We start from the raw sequence: 21,525 nt of genomic DNA on the forward strand, positions 1-21,525 counted from the left end.
CTAGAACTTTGATTCCCACCAAACCTTTCCATCCTTTTTAATTTCTTGCCTGGAGAGATGGAGCTCTCTTTCTCATGTTCAGGGCTGGGGCAGCATTTCCTGTTTGAGTATTCCATGGGTGACTTCAGTAGGAATTTGAAGAAAAGCTAGACAAATGTGCTCATAGTAGCCATTTTCCCCCAAAATAACCTAGATTCTGAATTCCCTAGTCCAGCACAATTATTATTTAATGGTTTGAAAATAAAGCCTCAATTCTCAACTTCCTTTGGGTCCCAGGTTTTTCCAGAATGACTGAGAGTGGAGTTTACCTTTTCTGCAGATCTAAAAAGTACCATTCCCTAATGGTCAGTTTCATGTTTTTAAGCAAGTATTGTCTTGAGTTCATACCTTGAAATGTCTCCTATGAACATGCTTTTTTTTTTTTTTGCAAACTATTATTTTATTTCTGAAATAAGATGTGGATGAATCAGTGACCTCTGCCACAGAGATGTAAACTTATTGACACTTGTCTGATGTTTTGGGAGAGGCAATCCCATCCGCTACCTAGGTTTCTCTAGTCAAGAAATATTGAATGTCAGTATGTTGGAGTTCTAACTGTTTTCTGACTTTCTGGTCCCAGTGCATCTGTGCCTGAGGCAGTTGGAGTAGTAGCAACAAACAAAATGACTGTGTTTTGCATAGAGGGAAAATGTTCTATGTGAATTAATCATAGAGAACAATGAATTGGCCACCTTATAAATTTTTTCTAACTAGAAAATGTTTTGTTTTCATGCTGTATACAACTGCTTTGCCCATCAGAGGGGTTCCTGAGAGCAGGTTAACTTTATGATCAGTTTCCAACATCAACAAATTTGAACAATTAGAATTCAAGCTTGGCAATTTAATCACTTGACAGCTAAAGAAGATTGCATATTGCAGGGAGACCAATACATCTATTTTATATGGCAAATGGATGGTCTTATAACGATGATTCACTTACCTGCTGTTGTTGTATGAACGGTCTTTGTCAAATTGATGGGTGACGCAAGCTGTTCCACTGACACTGAAGATATTTGACTGTTTTATCACAATATTTAATGCAGCATTTGTGCTTTTTATATACAAAATTTCATGCAGATAAAACAAAGATCAATCAATAAATATTTATTGAATCTCTGGTTTATGTTCAGTGCCTTGCTGAACTCCGGATGATACAGAAATTAATAAATATGGTATTTACAGAAAAGTTAGAGAAGAAATAAATTAGTCTGAGTAATTTATTTGTTTCAACACATTTTGATACATTAAGTTCAGGTATAGGTTGGAATTCTCATTATATAGGCCTTTTAAAAAGTCTCCAGCCTTTGTGTCTGCTAGACTTAAAAAAAATAGGAAGAATTTTGAGTTTAACAAATAGAGTTGATTTTATTCATGACCTAGACCTTATTGTTTCACTAGTTAATTGGTCATGGTATTAGATAAATAACTGCAGTTCTTAAGTAGTTCTATTTTAGGGAGTGAAGCAAAGAAATCCACAATTATAGTATGATATTAGTTTAGTATGGGTCTACAGATATGTCTCTATGAGTGTGTCACCTGACTTAGTTTAGATTATCTGGAATGTTTCTCAGATGCAGGAATAGTTGAGCTATATGTTCAAAGTCAGGAAAACTTGCTGAAGATTCCCACATTAACCACTCGTGCATCTTAGGCAGTGAACATCCTCTAGTGTTTCCTGTCTTAAGAGCAACCACCCAAGTCCTGCAGGCTCTCCAAGACCTGGCAGCTGTTGCCCCAGCAGGCTCCTCCACTTCAAAGCCAGACTTTCTCATCTCCCATTGACTTTTCATTTCGCACAATCTGCTTGCATCTACAGCACTTCTCTGATTGGTTGTTGGTAAGACCATCAAGGACCCGGAATCTTCAAAGGACAATATTCAGTTCCTACCCACTCTAACTCTCTTTGGTTTTGGTATGTTTTCATTACTTCCTCCTTCTTGGTTCATGTGCTTTCTCCCTTTCCTGTACAAAACTAAAATTTCCTGGTTTTCCTATCATCTTTTGTTATTTCTCATTTCCTTCAGAGTTTTCTCCTTATCTCTCATCTTAAATGCTGAAACTCCTCTGGCTACACATTGGTACTCTCTTTTCTCATCTTCTTGGGCAATTTCATTCTACCCTGACATATTGTGTATATGTTTAAGTCTATATCCCAGACTTCTCTCCCTAGACCCTCATATAAGTGTCCAAGTGCTCATTTGAGGTCCCATGTGAATGTCCTATAACAATCTTAAACTATTCAAAACTGAACTCCTGAGCTCTTCTTGAAATCTTTTCTTCCTCCATGATTTTTGCTTAAATAAATGTGCTATACCTTCATTTTCTCAAATGTGAATCCTGGGATTCATTCTCAATATCTCCTTCTTCTTTACTCCACACAAATCAAACATCAAGTCTTAAGAATTTGTGTCTAAAATATATTTGAATCTTTCCTGTACTTCCTAGTTCTGTAGACTCTACCTATAGTTTGTTTTTCTGTTGAACTTCCACAATAGTCTGCTGAGCTGTAAGTCTGTCTACTCTTGCCCCAGTGCAATCCATTGTCCTGACAGAGGAAGTGCTTCACTGCACCCCATTGCTTATAGGGCTTCCACTGTCTGGATTTGCTCCTAGTCTTGATTTTTCTGTGGATATTTTGATATCCAGGTAAAAGCAAAATCTTCATCAAAATTTTAATATACAAAACCAGCAAATGGTTAGATTGAACTTTGGAAGAACTTTCTTTGAAATCTCATTTTGGCAATGCCAATGAATACTTGCCAATGTGGTCTTATGCCTTTTATTATTATTTCTTCTGCCAGATCCTCCCTCTTCTTTGCTTGGCATCTTCTTCCCAGGAAGTGTTCTATAACATGTGGCAAAGTTTCTCACATTTTGTTTTCAAAGAACTGCAATTTTTTTTCCTTTTTTTTTTTTTTTTTTTTTGTGGTGCTGGGATTGAAACCAGGCCTTGTGCTTGCAAGGCAAGCACTCTACCAACTGAGCTACCTCCCCAGCCCTGCAATTTTTTTAAAATCAAAATCTCTTACAGTTTATTGGACACTTTAAAATGATGTTTATTCTAAGTGATTTTATCATATTTTTCTCAATCTTCACAACAGCTCTATAAATCAGGTACAGTTATTATTCACACTTACAGATGAGGAAATTGAGACATTGGGAATTACTAAGTAGATGTAAGTACATGTGGAGTTAGAATTTGAACATAGGCTCTTACTGCTTATGTGTGTGCTATCTACTGTGCTCTGTACACATTGACACGATTCATTTCAGGGTCTGCAATCACCATTAGAATGGACACATGCAGAAACATGTAGGAACTGTGTGTTATTCACTGCTGTAGTTCTTATCACCTACCACAATGCCTGGTATGTCGGAAGTACTCTGTAAATAGTTATTGAAACAAACTGAATTGGCCATCTTGATTTTGTATAGACAGGATCCCATTTCTCTTCTTGGCTTAGAGTTCAGTGGGTATTTAGTACTAATGGAATTTATATCTATTATGGAGTATATGTGGTAGAAGAAACCCCAGCATTCAAAGATTACAGTTCTATGTGAAACATTATCCATTTGGCTTTCTTTGCTTGGTTGTGTTCAGAGGTCTGTGATTAATCTCCTTGCTCATCTCCTAGGCGGCCTTAGGCTAATGTTACAAGGACATTAAAGCAATCATCTTTGACAGTGGAGCTGTTAGCTGGTCATCTTCCTACTATTAAGAGATACTTGTCATGATAGTCTCAGAACAGAGGGAAGAAGTTATCAGATCTCTTTGCTTTCTAATACATAAGAAAGGAAACTGATGTTTCAAACAGATCATTCTATGTCATGCATGTGTCTTTTCTTTTTTTTTTTTTAATTTCAGCTGTGCCTAAAATTTTCTAGAGTTCTAGATGGATTTAGAAAATTAATAGTGCTAGAAATTTTAATGCTTGTAATTATTAATGATTTAATATTACTTCCTGGGATTCATAAACTTTTACACACTTACAATAATGCCGAAATGGGCTTTCTTTCTCAACTGACCCCCCCCCCCCCCACAGCCCAGTCATAGAACATGAGCTACAGATGGAAGAGATTCCAGGGTTTTCTTTTTCACCCCAGGAAAAAAAAGAGATTAGGTGCAGAAAACAACCATTATGATGTACTTTGGGGTCAAGTCAAGGCTCTAACATGCATAATAATTTACAGTAATCAGTGGGTTTTGTTCTGATGCTAATTCCCAGGGCATCCATATGGTTTTCCACATAACAATATGTTTAGCAAAGCCACTTGCTTCCCTACCCTTTTATCTTATGCACATAGGAATGGTCAACTGTAAGCTAAGAAAATAAAGATTTTTAAACTGCATTTGACTTTGTTAACTTTAATTTATGAAAAAGAATTTGTGTTCAGTTGGAAAAAGAGAGACTTTTAGAACAGCAGTTCAGTGTGATAAATAAAAAGTTGACTCTACTGCAGTTTGATCAGGAACAAAAGTGAGCATCAGAAATTGTAACACAGCTGTTTCCTTGATTTATTCTTCTATTTAGGTAGTGTGGCATGAACCTCAGAATGAAACCAGCATGACAATATTATTTAAGTACTATTAAAAGACCTCATACCACTTTTCAAGCAGCATGTAAAAACTATAGCCTGACCTTTCCATACTCATTAGAATTTGCTATATCTCTTATGCAATGCTGGGACTTGTATTTCTGCCATTGTGGGTCAAGTGGCCAAGCAATCCCCCTGTAGTTTCTTCTCACTCCTGTTACTGCTATGCTATTATATTTGGTGAACAAAGTGACCAAATTTCAAAAAGCTCCAAGTGACAGGCACATGAAGCAGTGCTCCTCTTCTCAAGAGGAAGCTTCAACAGAACCCCGAATTGAGGATGACTGATGAGCAGTTGTATAATGTAATTGAAAATGCCCATTGCCACTTTAATTAGAATGCAGAGTTGGCTCTGCATTAAAGCCCCAAATTACAATGACTTTAAAAAGATAGAAGTTTGTTTATTTTATAAATGATAGTTCCAGGATAAGCAGACCAAGGCAATAGGCTGCACTTTCTCCAGGACCCACACTCCTTCCACATTGTTGCTCTGTCATTCCCAACTTGTAGCTTCCATCTCTAAAACAGCTGCTGCAACTCCCATGGACCTGCCTACCTTCTAACCAGCAGGAAGGAGAGAATGTCACCTGGGGAAACTGCTTCTGTCCATTCTATCATGACAGGGAAATTCTACCTCCCATTTTCACTCATATTTCATAGGCCAGAACTTAGTTATATAAACCAACCTAATGGTAAGGAAATTTGGAAATGTAGTAGTATTTGGTTGAGTGCATGTGCCTAATTAGATTCAGAGGTTTACAGTTGGAGGAAAAATGAAAGTATGGATTTTAGGAGACAACTGATAATGATATTATTGCTGGTAAAAATTGAGGAAGTAGAGAAATAAGGTGATACAGAGATAAGTAGATGATTACCCTTTAGCCCTAGCAACCTGTAACTACATAAGATAAGAGACCAATTATGATTAGCTAAAGTTGGAGAAATATTATTAGCTGGGCATCAGGTAGACCATAGAATTAATGAAAAGAGTGAAGAACCAGTAACATATCAAATCACACTAAGGAATGGTCTGCTTATAATAATGCCTCTGGCAACAGCAGCATTAGGCTCTCAGATTCTTAATTCTGTCGTTAACATCATCACTGAATTCTAGGTTCTGGATACTGCCAAAGCTGGGAAGGAATTACAAACTAACTTCCTTTAATTCTCATGCCAGACTCAAAATTCCATGTAGGTACATCATATTTGTTGAGTCTGCATCCCAGTTGTGAGGTGGGGATTGGAGGCCCAGAGCACAAGCTTCTAGGCATTGGCGGGGGGAGGTGAAACTCTGTCTCCCACAAAGTCTGACTCACACAATGGTGGACCCAAAACATGGGAGCAGCTACTTTAAAAAATTCTGAGCAGCTACTTTAAAAAAATGCCTGATTGTGCATTATAATGACCAATGTATTTTTAAGTCGGGCAGAAAAAAACCAAAAACCAAAACCACAAAAACCCTGGGTCCTTAAATGTGTGGTTTTGGAGTTAAAAAATCTTGGGTTCTAATTTATGAAATGGGAATGTTAATAATGCTTACTTCTTAGAATTTTGTGATCAACATAAGTGAGTGCTTAATAAGTTGAGGGAAAGGGAAAGATATATGCTATAACTTTTAAGTGCAGTATAAGATTGTTCTATACTTTCTATCTATTCAGCCTTAATATTGTCTATCCATCTATATAATTAGCCTGTTAGTCATTAATTTAATTTGGCTAGTCAATAAATGCATGCTGATATTCTATAATTGATTTGTCATCCTGTAATATACAAGGCTGACATGGGACCAATTTGTTGCTCACCCTAAATTACTCACATATATCAGCTGGATGAAAAGATTGTGTACCACTTTTTACTATGAATTGAAGACAGAAATTTGTCCCTGCAATCTGTAAGTACAAAGACTAATATCTCAAACACAGTCCTGTAATATTCCCCAAAGATTTTGTTAAGTGAATAGTTTTTGTTTCTATCTCTGACTTGAATTCTCTGTCAGTACATTTGCCCTGATAATACAAGCCTTTAACACTATGTTGTTCCACCAACCACTTTAACCTTTCATCTCTAAAAAAAAAAAAAACCTTAGGCAGCATTAGGAAAAATGACAAAGGCAGACTTAAAACCCTCTATAGGCTGCCAGAAATACAGGTTGGATGATGTTTAACACCTGGGAAGTTCGTTTAAGACCATATGGACTGTCAAAAGTTTGGTGTACCAGACAAGAAAACTCCCTTCAGTGACAGCATTGAATTAAAAAAAAATCCCTGTAAACAATGGCTCTAGGGGATTACTGTGATCATTCAAAAAGCTGCAAGTTCTGCTGTTAGCAGAGAAATTCTAAACTAAATTATACACTCTGGTAGAACAGACAGCCAGAGAAAGAAAGAACTGGAAGGCATTTTGGGGACAAATGAGATCAATGTCCTTTTCTGCAGGCTTAGTTCTTATGGGTTTTAGACTTACATATATTTTGTGTCCATACATATAAGGGGTGAAGTCAGTGTAGTGAAATAAAAATTAAGTTTTTTTTTTATTCTCATTATCATTCAAAAACAAGATCATCATTTGTTAAAACTTCTATATTAGTAAAATTAACATGACCTAATTATTTAAAAATTCAAAAAGATTCTTAAAACTAGAATTTGCAGCCTACCATTTAAATAATCATTTCTGAGCTTTATAAGCAAGTGTAAGCTCTATAATTTTTGCTTTTATATGTTTCCAAGGTAAAATTAATTTCATTTTCCTTGGAGTCATTAAATAAGACTCACAAACTTGTGGGGGGACTACCTACTTCCCTACCTGTTTATCTTTCTTTTTTCCCAAGTTCTGAATGATGTTATTAAAAGATTGGAAAGTAAGTCTGCTTTTGTTAGGTTGCTGAGATTAAAAATATATTGTAATACCATATTTTGGCCAAGTAAACCTAAGATAGGTATTATTATACTTTTTTTTCTGTCATCAAAGAGTAAGCAGAAAAAAGTGATGAGAAATTTGTAAAATGAAAGATGTAATTATAAAATGAAGAAAGGTAACATATATTACTTGTTTTAAAAAGGTTTAGGAAAATATTTGACTTATAATTATCCCCAAACTTTAAGTTGAATTTAAAGGAGCTGTGGAGTATGTGTATATGTGTGTGTGTGTGTGTGTGTGTGTGTGTGCATGTGTGTATGCACCTGTGTGGGCTGTTAAAGCACTAAGTGCTCTTTTACTTTTAATGAAGTGACCAGCATCTCATCTTCCTCTTTATTCTCACCACAGGGAATAATAGAATTTTTTTCAAATATTAAATAATCTGAAAGGATCCATGGTAGGACATTGTTCCTTTAAGGCGCTCAGCATCCAACGGAGTATTTTTCAAATTATTTTCTTTTTCCAAGTATAAAAATAGTACATTTAATTGTTCAAAATGAAATTAAGTAGTACATTTTAATTTGAAAAACACAAAAAAGAGGAAAATAAGCATCACAGTACATTTGTCACTCAGAATTAATCAAATATTCACATTTTAGTTCATTTCATTCTAATCTCTTTCCCCCCTACCCTGCCCTTTATGTATATATAATGGTGCAGAGCATTCATTACGATGATATCCATGAAAAAACTTGGAAGATGTAAAATATTGCTCAGAAAAGAAAATGTGTTAGAAAGAACTATAGGAACAAATTATTTCAAATTACTTCTAATGTTTAGTGAGCATTAAATGGCAACAGCTCTTTATTTACACATAATTGGTAGTGACCTTTTTATTAGGCATTCCCCTTTTACTTATTTTTTTGTATATATACATACACTGTTCTTCATGGGCCCCAATGTCTAGATTTCTTTTAGAGTTCTTTAAGTTTGGAATAGAACTTGTATGTATTTAGAAAACAAGGCAATCACTTCAAAATCATTAGATAAATGAAGGGAATCAGCTGATGTCATGGCATTTCTATACTTCAAAAGGCCAGGGATTCCCAAGGAAGGGTTCAATATGTGTTCAGAGTAGAGATGGCAGAATTCACATAGCCTGTTTCAAACTGCAGCATCTCAGCACAGATTTTATAATTATGAGCATTCATTTGATGGTATATGTTCTAAAACAAGTTCTAACTTTGCAGATTTGGAAGATGTAAAACTATCACAGTTCCAGTCATCCTTATTTGTTGGTCAGGTGTACATCTGGTAACAGCTACAGAGAAGAGTTAACATTCCTCGTAGGTTTGGCCTTAGAATTTAGGTATCATATAGAGCTAATCTCTTTTTTAGTTTTCTTATCTTATCCTGACATTGATCTTTCTAAAATGGTTATCTCAAGATTGGTACTTTCATGGGTAATTCTTCACTCTGAACTACAAAATATTACAGTCCCAGGCTGGCATATGTAAAATTGGTATTTATGGTTTTTGGATCTCTAGGTGAAAAATCACCATGACTTAGGATATTATTTATTATTAGTATTATTATTATTATTATTATTATACCAGGGATTGAACCCAAGGATGGTCAACCACTGAGCCACATCCCCATGCTTTTTATTTTTTATTTTGAGACAGGTTCTCACCGAGCTCTTTAGGGCCTTGATAAATTGCTGACGCTAGCCTTGAACTTGTGATCCTACTGCCTCAGCCTCCTGAGCTACTGAGATTACAGGCATGTACTACCATACCTGGCTATTTATTTTATATTATTATTACTATTACTATTATTATTATTATTATATACTGGACAGAGAAGTCTCATCACAGCACAGCCTATGAACTTTTTCCCAGGATGCTTTTGAAGAGTTGAGTGGAAATGGATGCAGCTGTTTGACCCAAGGCGATACAGTGCCCTTTCAGTTTATTTTCCTTTGAAGTGTGGATGCTAATAACTGACCAGAAAAATCACCCACAATAACAGTTGAGTTTCTTATTGTTTTCATCCCTGTAATGGGAAGACTATATAATAATCATAAGATAGGACAGATGCCTATCAATCTGAGGAATTAGAGCCATAACTAATGACCCAAAAGGAGAATAGATGAAGCATTAAAATGTGACATTGATAATGTGTGGAATAGGAGATCACTAAAGTAAATATTCACTATGGATCCAAGTATTAAGGGCAGGTTTATGGTTGAGTCAGAGACTAAGCTGGGTCTGAGGAAAGGGAAGATGTGGAAAAGGAGAGAGAAAAGCAAGGACAATTTTGCTGGACAGATGGGTAGAACATTTGCTAGATTATGGAAAACTTAATTGCCAAAGGAACTTGAATTTGGTTTATAACTAGAGGATGTTAAATAGGTTTTAACTTGCATATTAACTCTTTTGTTAGGTGGTGCTGTGCTGACAAAGATTCTAAGATACTGTGATTAGTGAAGTCTGCCATGGACATGAAAGGGACAGGTTAACATAAATGCTACATCGCTGTCCAGGATGTGGTAGACAAGTTGTAGCAATGGACTTTTGTTTTATTCTGTTTCGTTTAGAACCAGGTCACCTTGAAATATGTAAAACAGTACACATTCACAAATATTTTATTTCTGTAGTATTTCAAATGTAAAAAATGAAGACATGGACATTCATTAATGAAAACACAGTTGAAATGACTTGAAGATCAAGATTGCTATTCTTCATTAACTATAGGAAACGTCATTTTAAAACAAATTTTTCCCCTTAGGAATAGTTTTTTCTTCCCTAGAAGATAGATTACTTTTTACTTTCATCATGCAGAAAGAGGGATTTTTTTTCTAAACTTTATTAACACTAATATTTTTGTGTCTGTAATTTAAAAATATTAAGTACTATTTCAGTTTATTTAATTAGTGGAGTGATCACTTGTGAAAAGTTATTTTTAATTTTTCCTAACAATTTATTTATTTATTGCAATGTCTGTTGATTGGTGGTAGGTAGAGATTTGATTCTTTATATTAAACTTGTATCCTGTATCCTTGCTAAGCTTACTAAAGAGTCTACTTTATTTTTATCCTTTGTAATTTTCTACACAGACTATTTTAGTCAACTTTTTTGTTGCTGTGATCAAAAGACCTGGCAAGAACAACATAGAGGAGGCAAAGTTTATTGGGTGACAATTTCAGAGGTTCAGTCCATAGATGTCTGACTCCATAACTCTGGGCCCATGGTGAGGCAGAACATCAAGATAGAAGGGCACGGAGGAGGAGAGCAGCTCAGAATATGGCTTCCAGGAAGCAGAGATAGCTCTGTTCACCAGGGACAACATATAACCCCCAAAGGTATGCCCCCAGTGACCTGCTTCTTCCAATTACACTCTACCTGCCTATAGTTATAGGTTAACACTCTCACAACCCAGTCATTTTACTTCTGAGCATTCTTGCATTGTTGAACACATGAGCTTTTGGGGCCATACCTCCTATCTAAACCATAACACAATCTTTTTTTTTTTCCACATAGATACAGTTTTATCACTTCTTTTCCAATCTGTATGTCCTTTATCTCTTTTCCTTTACATACTGCATTGCCTAGAACTTCCAATATGATGCTGAATAGACATGGTAGTGAATGTGTTTGTCTGTTTCCCAGTCTACGAGGAAAAGCATTCTTTCTTTCACCATTAAATATGATGTCAGCTATACCATTGCTGTCTTTCTGCCTATTTGTTCTATCATTTATTGAGAGGGCATTGTTGAAATCTTTTACTTTAATTGTAGATTTATTTATTTTTCCTTGCATTTCTATGGGTTTTTCCTCCATGCATGTCGAAGCTTTCTTGTTAGGTGCATTCCCATTTAGGATAATTCTGTCTTCTTGTGAATTGACCTCTTTATTATAACCCCTTTATCTTCTTCCCTGGCAATATTCTTATTTTAAAATCTGCTTTACCTAACAGAGCCCTCTCCAGGTTTATTTTGAGTGCTTTCCTACTTTTAACATCTTTTTACTTTTTACCTCTATATCTATTCCAATTTAAGATTAGTCTTAAAATAAGTTCTTATTTTTTAATCCAATATAAAAGCTATTTTAATTACTGTGTTTAGGTCATTATATTTATTTTTTATTAATATAGTTGGGTAAAAAATCTATCATGGTTTTCTATTTGTTCCATCTCTGCCTCTTTAAAAGATTGTTTTTATGTTTCCATTTTATCTCCAATATTTGATTTATTTTAATATCTCCTTTAAAAGATTTTTGTTGACTTCCTGAAGTTTTAAAATATACCACTTAATTAATCACAGCTTACCTTCAAATAATATTATTTCCTATAGAGTACAAGGATATTATGGCAGTATACTCCCAGTACCTTGCTGGTTTCAATACCTGGATCTATTATATGCATTTTACTTCACATATATTAATAAACACACATAAAACATTGATTTATTATTGCTTTAGTCAGTCATTGTTTAGAGTAAGTAAAGATGAACAAAATAATTACTTATTTGCTTGCATTTATTGATTTATGTTGCTCTGAATTTCGTTTTGTAGACCTAACTCTAGTCATTCCTTTTATCTTCTTCCAGAAAAAATTCCTTAAAATTTTTTTCTATTGAAAGTGTATTCTTTCACTTTTCCTTTGTCTTAAAATTTCTTCTTCTGCATTTTGAAAGTAATTTTCACTGTGTTTAGATTCTGGATTTGTAGTAATTTTGTGGCTAGCACCTTAAAATTGTTGTCCTATTTTTTTGACTTAACTTCTGATATAGTTCTGCTATCATTCTTTTTTTTAATTTTTATTTTTACAGAATGCATTTTGATTCATTGAACACAAATGGGGTACAGCTTTTCATTTCTTTGGTTGTACACGATGTAGAGTCACACCATTTGTGTAATCATACATGTATGTAGGGTAATGATATTTGTCTCATTCCACCATCTTTTCTTCCCCAGCTCCCTTCCCTCCCCTCTATTTCCTTTACACAATTCAATGCTCCTCCATTCTTCCCTTACTGCCACCTCACCGCCCCCTGCCTTATGTACTAGCATCAACAGAGAAAACATTTGGCCTTTGGATTGGCTTATTTCACTTAGCATGATATTCTCCAACTTTACCTTTGTTCCTGCGTGTGTAATTGGTTGGTTTCTCTGCTTGCCTTTAGGAATTTGGTTTTCAGTGGTTTGAGGATAATATATATAGTCATATTAAAATACTTATTTCGCTTAGAGTTCTCTGAGCTTCATGGAATCTTAATGTTTGATGTCTTTCATTAATTTGGAGAAATTCTTAATCATTATTTCTTCTAGTATTTTTCTTCTTTTCTCTATCTCTTCTTCAGAGATTATAATTCCATAAATTTTAGACTGTTTTATGTTATACCATAATTCTTGGATTCTTCAGTTTTTTTTTTTTTTCCTCTTTGTATTCTTGTTTGGACAATTTTTATTGACTTATCTCCAAGTTCACTGATAGTTTCCTCAGTTGCTTCAAAAATACTGATTACCCACCAAAGCCATATTCATCTCTGCTACCATATTTTTCATTTCCAGCATTTACATTTTACTGTTTTATGGTATTTCATCTCTTGCTCAAATATCTCAGTTGTTTATGTTATCCACTCTTTTTCTATAGTCTCTTAATATTAAAATTTTCAACTCTGATTAAGGCAACATCTAGGTCATGTCCGAATTTGGGTCTATTAATTGCTTTGTCCTTTGACAACTTGTTACATTTTTTTTCTTGTATTTGGTTTGAATTTTGGACATTTAATGTAGAACAGTAAAGACTGAAATTATTATTTTCACTTGGAAATACCCAACTTTTCTTTAAAGGACTATGATTTTAAATGGAAGTGGAAATATTGAGTCAGTCTAATCAGGAGTTGAGCTGGGTGTGGTTTTATTATAGTTGTGACTCTCGGCATACCACAAGTTTCATACTCCCCTTGCCTTTCTTTGTTTGCATTGTAGGGAATGAAACCCAGGGCCTCACACATACTAGCAGTCACTCTATCACAGATCTACACCCCCAGTTCACATCACAGGTCTTAAATTCCTGTCCTTAGAGTGGCAGCTGGTTTGTTGGAGAATTTTTATCAGTATCAGATCCACCTTCAGCTTTAGGTTTTCCTTTTGTGCTGATGTTTCAGACAGGGCCTTTTTCTAAACTCTTGTTCATTTCCTGAAAGTGTAGATTTATACTACCATGACTTGCCAATAAATGCTTGCTAGCTTATAGTGGACAGCAGGGAGTGGGGCATCCTCTATTGTACTAGTTCAGCCTCAATCATGGGCTAGTACTGTATTCTTGAGCTTTGGGATGGACCTTTTCTATGATTCTTCCACTCCCCCAACTGTAGGACACCATTAATCATCTGATCTCAGGACAACTTCCTGCCTTTCCCAGAAGAGAAAGTTTTTCTTTCCTTTCTTCAGCTGCAATAGGTCTTGACTTTTCACCCAAGAGCAAAAGGGTTGGCTTTTTATCCCCTTGACACTTCAAGGGTTTTTTTGCTTAGGGAAAATTAGAATCATCCAGGTGGAGCTTTGTGATTTTTGCTCCAGTGGATGATAGCCCCCTTCCTCAAGACTTGTTTACAAGAAAGTCTTTCTCCTAACTCTTTACTTGTCTCAAATTATTCTTGTGAATACAGTCTGTGAGTGGTGGAAATTCCCCTTCTTGTTTGTACACCCTGGGCTTTATTCTCTCACATTAGGTAACTCTTGACGTTTAGCAATTTGTTAACAATTTTGGTGGATATTTTCTTATCATCTATGGTGCCCAGTGTCTTCACCAGGTGAAAAAAGACTTGTAGTTCTTATCTCCTTTCTTTCTTTAGATTTTTTATTCATTTGTTGCCCCAAGTCTTCAAATATCTAATGAAAGTTGTGAATTTTCAGATAACTTGATGCTTTTTAAAAAAAAAACTGTGGGAGCAGCATACTTTTCAGATTTATAAATTCAAACTAGAAACCTGAATTCAATTCATTTTGAATTATTATTATACAAAGAAGATCTTCATAGATTAATACAGCTTTAGAAAGGTTTCATTTTGTTAAGTAATGCTAGCATTGATTTAAGCATTATTTACTTTTATATAATAAATGATGCAATATCACACATAATAATTATATAAGTATAGTTGTATAATCAGTAAGATTATTGGTTTTGTAATCAGATAGACCTGGGTTTGAATCTTAAGTCTGCCATACTCTTGCTCTGTTATTTTAGAAATATTTTTCTCTCTAAATCACAAAGTTCCTCATCTGAAAAATGGAAAAGTCAATCCACACAGGGATCTTTTTAGAACAGTACAGATCTTTCCCTTCAAAATGCAATTACACAAAATCCTGACAGATCATTAGTACCCCATTCCAGCTAGGAAAGACATCAGCATGAGGCTCTTTTCTGTAACTCAATAGCAATTACTACCTAAAGAAGTCTTCCCTAAATCTCTCTTGCAAGCATACCACACCCACATTCATGGAGTGAAGACTCAATTTGTTGATTCTACCTTTCTGTTTCCTCATAAATGGAAAAACCTAAGGTTAAATTTCTGATGAGGCATGCCACTATTATAAAAACAAGCATTTACTTATGAGAACTTATAATTTATCAAGAAACAGGCTAAATATAAGTCTTCTCCCTTCACATATAACAAACTTGTCTGGACCACTACATGGATCTCTGTAGGAAAGGAGAGAGGCAGTAGTTAGGGTCTTTGAGGGCTGACATCTGATCAGTTCCTAATCAAGCACTGTGTTGACTGAGTCTTGGCCCTAAAGAGCCCATAAGGCAAAGCTGCAATCCTGTGGGCCTGAATTTGGGTCATCTATTGCCAAGCATTTCCCTGAAGAAAGAGGATGGTTCTATCCCAGATAACTCAGGTGTTCTGCGTGGTTATAGCCAGTGGTGTGCCATTGTAGAATGGGCAGCTTCATCTGTCAGACTTTGGAGGACGAGTCTTCAATAACACCATGTGGCAGCTAGAAGCAACACATCAATACCTGACATTTACTGTACACTCACTATGTACTGCGGTGTTTTCAGCTCTTTACACAAACTGACTCATTTAATTCTCACTACATATTCAATAGATGAAGGTACTGAAGCCAAAAGAGGTGGTGAATTACCCAAAGTGACAGAACCAGAATTCAAACCCAGGCATTCTCTGTGGAGAACACAGTCAACATACAATTGTAGACGTAAATGATCTTTTCAATACTGCAGAGAAGGCAGCTCCCATTTGCACTATTTGCAGAATTTTGAATAATTCAGAGGGAGAATCAAGTTATCCTCATGAGAAGCAACTTAAGCAAATGGTTTAGTAATAGACATTCAATCTCCTTCTATGGGTAAAGGTAACCAAATGTAAAATGACAATGTCTATTTGTTGATGTGAATCTGTTCAGAAAAGAGACCTGCAAATGAAATATCAAACTATTAATTTCCATGCCCTTTGAACTCTTCAATCTCTTGGAAATATATTGGTTGGCATAGAACTTGACATCAGGTCTTTTGAAATAGTTCCTCCTAAAATTTTAGGGAAAAAAGTCTATTATCCTTGCTTTTGCTGTATTCTGAATGGCAATTCCCCTAGCTATCGGTATATCCAGGGTAATGTGTTTGTATTTCTCAAAAGATCAAGATCAGTGGTAGACCAAAATTTAAAGCATTATTATCTTCTGCAAGAAATAGTAAATTAAAAGTGGGTATTTTTTTGAATTAAACTTTTAAAAGAGAAAGTTTTAAAAGAATGATAATGTCTTATTACAGATTCTTAAGAGAAAGCAGAAAAAGTCATTATGCTGCAAAGAGAAGTTTTTTGAGCTTTTTGTAGTACCTTATTATTTTCTCATTATAAAATTATACTTTATTTTGAAAAGTATGAATTTTTTATATTTGTATATGAGCAAAAATATACCTGTAATCTCACTAGTTAATTGTAGTTATGTAACAGTAACTATTCATGTATAATTTCAGATTTTTTTTCTATTCATCTATCTCTAGATCTGTATGATAGCTAGATCTCTCCATATCTAGCCCTCTACAGATCACACAGGGGACATAATACTCTGTGTGTGTGTATTTTTTTTCCCCATAGGCTATATAATAAAGCTTTGCTCATTGTGGCAGAAATACTAGTGGAGTAATAAAGATTTGAGTCCCCTTTCACAGTATAGAGTTGTCGGGAGGCAGTTTTTCCACCAGGGGTTGCATTTCCCAGCCCTCTTGAAGCTTTGTGGGAATCCATTAATACTTTTGGTGAGGGGTATTAGGAACTGAAGTGATGTGCCACTTCTGGGCCAAGGGAATTGAGTATCTGCGTACTATCCCATGCTTTTATTCACTTGCAGAGTGAACTCAAGACTACTCTTGACTTCTCCATTCTTCTGCCTGCGTAAAACATGGCCTCTAGGAAACCCGTGGTTTCCCAAATAATAAAAGACACAAAGAACAGAGCCACTTCATCTTCCCTGGTAATGTGCAGCTGCACACTGAAGCAGAGCTACCTCAAGTAACTTGCAAACTTGCAATTGAGAAAGAAATTACACTAGTGCATTGCATTTTCTATGCTTCGCAGAAGTCAATATGCCCACAGTACATATAATGGAGCCTAGAAAGAGAGATTCTTCAGAAAGAATTGTGTATGCCTTATTTCTCTTAGCATAATCTCCTCCAGGTGTATCTACAATGTCATAAATAGCAGGATTTCCTTCCGAATGATAGGCTAAATGATATTCCATTGTATTTATACTCTAATTTTTTTTCTCCACTCATCTGTCAACAAACACTTGGGTGTTTCCATCCTTGGCTATTGTGAACTGTACTGCAAGGAAAATTGGAGTGTAGATATTTTTGCAAGGTGTCTTTGTCATTTCCTTTTTCTATCTACCCAGCACAGAAAGAAAAAGACAACTGATCTCACTTGTATGTGGAATCTAAAAAAGGGAAAATTTGAATACATAGAAACAGAGGGTAGAATGGTGGTTACCTGAGGCAGAGGGATGGGCAAATGGGAAGATGTGGATTAAAGGAAACATAGTTACAATTACGTAGGTTGAAAACTTTAGAGATCTAATGTATAACAGGAGGATTAAATTAATAAAGTTATATTGTATGCTGGAAATTTGCCAATAGAGTAGACTTTAAGTATTCAGACCACACACACTAAAAAGGAAATAGACTTAAAGGCAAGAATCATATGATCATCTCAATAGATGCAGAAAAAGCATTTGACAAAATACAGCAGCTTTTCATACTCAGAATACTAGAAACACTAGGGATAATAGGAATATACCTCAACATTATAAAGGTTATCAAAGCTAAGCCCAAGGTAAACATTCTAAATGGAGGAAAATAGGAAGCATTCCCTCTAAGAACTGGAACAAGACAAGGATGCCCTCTTTCACCACTTTCATTCAACATTGTCCTTGAAACTCTAGCCAGAGCAATTAGATGGATGAAAGAAATTAAAGGGATACAAATAGGAAAAAAAGAACTCAAACTATCACTACATGATTCTATATTTAGAAGATCCAAATTATTCTACCAGAAAACTTCTAGAACTCATAAATGAATTCAGCAAAATAGTAGGGTATAAAAACAGCACCCATAAATCAAATGCATTCCTATACATCAGTGATGAATCCACTGAAAGAGAAATTAGGAAATCTACCCCATTCACAATAGTGTCAAAAAAAAAACTACTTGGTAATCAATATATCAAAAGAGATGAAAGATCTCTACAATGAAAACTACAGAACACTAAAGAAAGAAATTATAGAAGACCTTAGAAGATGAAAAGATCTCCCATGCTCTTGGATAGGCAGAATTAACATTGTCAAAATAGTCATACTACCAAAAGTATTATACAGATTTAGTGCCGTTTCTATTAAAATCCCAATGACATTCTTCATAGAAATAGAAAAAGCAATCATGAAATTCATTTGGAAAAATAAGAGTCCCACAATAGCCAAAGTGATCCTTAGCAAGAAAAATGAAATAGGAGGCATCACAATACAAGACCTTAAACTATACTACAGAGCCATGGTAACAAAAATGGCATGGTATTGGTACAAAAACAGACATGTAGATCAATGGTACAGAATGGAGGATACAGAGACAAACCCATGCAAATGGTTATCTCATACTAGATAAAGGTGCCAAAAGCATACATTGGAGAAAAGATAGCCTCTTCAACAAATGGTGCTGGGAAAACTGAAAATCCATATGTAGCAAAATGAAATTAAACCCCTATCTCTCACCCTGTACGAAACTCAACTCAAAGTGGATCAAGGGCCTAGGCATTAGATCAGAGACCCTGTACCTACTAGAAGAAAAAGTAGGCCCAAATCTCCACCATATTGGCTTAGAAACTGACTTCCTTAACAAGACTCTTAAAGTACAAGAAATAAAATCAAGAATCAATAAATGGGATGGAATCAAACTACAAAGCTTCACAGCAAAGGAAACAGTAAAGGATGTGAAGAGAGAGCCTAAAGAATTGGAGAAAATCTTTACCACACACCCCTCAGATATAGCACTAATCTTCAGGATGTATAAATAACTCAAAAATCTTATCACCAAAAAACAAATAACCCAATCAATAAATGGGTTTAGGAACTGAAAAGAGACTTCACAGAAGAAGAAATACAATCAATCAACAAATATATGAAAAGATGTTAAACTTCTCTAGCAATTAGAGAAATGGAAATTAAAACTACAGTGAGATTCCATCTCACTTCAGTCAAAATCGCAATTATCAAGAATAAGAAGCAATAATAAAGTTTGTGAGGATGTGGGGGAAAAGGACACTAATACATTGCTGGTGGGACTGCAACTTGGTGAAACTAGTATGGAAAGCAGTATGGAGATTCCTGAGAAAACTTGGAATGGACCTTTTGATCCAGTTATCCCACTCCTCATTTTATACCCAAAGGACTTAAAATCAGCATACTACACTGACATGACCACATCAATGTTTATAGCAGTTTAATTCACAATAGCTAAACTATGGAACCTACCTAGGCGTCCTTTAGTGTATATATACCCTATGGAATGTTAGCCTTAAAGAAGAATGAAATTATGTCATTTGCTGGTAAGTGGATGGAACTGGAGAATATTATGCTAAACTAAATAAGCCAATCCCAAAAGCCAAAGGCTGAATATTTTGTCTGATATGCAGATAGTAGTTCACAATAAGTGGTGGGGGAAGAACAGAGGTACTTTGGGTTAGACAGAGGGGAGTGAAGGTAGGGGAAGAGGTACAGGGGTAGGAATAATAGTAGAATGAATCAGACATCATTACCCTATGTGTACATATGATTACAAAACCTGTGTAACGCTACATCATGTACAACCAGAAGAATGAGAAGTTATACTCCACTTATGTATGATATGTCAAATGTATTCTACAGTCATGTGTAACTAATTAGGACAAATAAAAAATGTAAAAAAAAATTTAAAAAGGGAAATAAAAAAGAACAAAGTTAACAATATGAGATGGTGGATAGGCTAATTTGCTTGACTGTTGTAACCACTTCAGTTATATCAAAATATACTGTGTGCACCTTAAATATAAACAGTAAAGAGTCACATGTTTTTCTTTCTTTCTTTCTTTCTTTCTTTCTTTCTTTCTTTCTTTCTTTCTTTCTTTCGTTCTTTCTTTATTGAGTCAAATACATAGGAAACCTCTGAAGATTTTGAGAAAAGTGTACTGACAAAATAACCACAGCCTAGACTAGAAGGGATAAAGTGTATATAAGACGGAAAAATGACCTCTTAGGATTCTGTAGGCAGGAAATAGGCTAAGAGAGCTATTCAGAATTCAGCAATGGTGTATTCTCCAAAGCCATTTCAGAAATGGCCAAGGAAGAGGATGTTAAAGGAAAGAACTTCACCTGTCCCCATGGAGGGCTTTGTCAACAGCCCTGGAAAACAATGGACTAGATAGAGACTTCTAGGGATCAAATCTTGAGCCAAATCAAATTCCCTAAGAAGAAAAATTCTCTTCTTTTTCTTTACCACACACTTCCATACAAGAAATGTGCAGATGATCCTTAATTTATGATAAATCTACCACAACTGGAAAATATCATTTAAAATGCACTTAATACATCTAACCTGCTAAACATGATAGCTTAGACTAGTCAACTTTAACATGCTCAGAACACTTACATTAACCCTCAGTTAAGCAAAATTATCTAACACTAAGTCTATTTGATAATAAAGTGTTGAATAGCTTCTATAATGTATTGAATACCGTACTGGAAGTGAAAAATAAATGGTTATACAGATAGACCCTGATGGGCATTTTGTAGACATGATGAGATATGAAAGCACAAAACACAATATCTCCCAAATACTAGCCACACAGTGCTCTGCAATGTCTGTTGTTTATCTTGTGATCCCTTGACTGGGAGCTGTGGCTCACCTCCCTGGTCACAGAGAGGATCTTACTCCTATCACTAGCCTGGGAAAGATCAAAATTCAAAGCATAGTTTCTACTGAATTTGTATTACCTTTTGTATCATCATGAAGTGGAACCTTGATAAATCAGGGATTTTCTCTGCATTTTAACCTGGTCCTGTGGCTTGCTTTGGTAAAGAATTGGTTTAGTAGCCATGGTGCGAGCAAATGCTCAAAATATGCTTGAGTTGTGGCTCTTTCCTTTTTGTGCTTCTGCCTTTATCATAAGAGGAACAAATCCCAGACAACCCACTGGTCTGCAGGAAGGATAAAAGATGTGTAGAAGAAAACCACCCCAGCATATGCCACCAGACACAAAGCTACCCTGGGTTGTTCACAACATTGTGAGGAGGAAATGAATGCTTACTTTTACATTTCATGTTAGTTTGAACTTTCTCTGTGAAACACCTGGGTAGATTTGTCCCTCACTCCCTTCATGTTTTTTGATAAAACGTCATGTTCTTGGTAACAGACATCCTTTAAATGACAACCTCATTTCTGCCCAATATTCTCTACCCCCTCTCCACTATATTTTCCTCC

The sequence above is a fragment of the Sciurus carolinensis genome, chromosome 4, assembly GCF_902686445.1.
Source record: "Sciurus carolinensis chromosome 4, mSciCar1.2, whole genome shotgun sequence".
In the NCBI taxonomy this organism is placed as follows: Eukaryota; Metazoa; Chordata; class Mammalia; order Rodentia; family Sciuridae; genus Sciurus; species Sciurus carolinensis.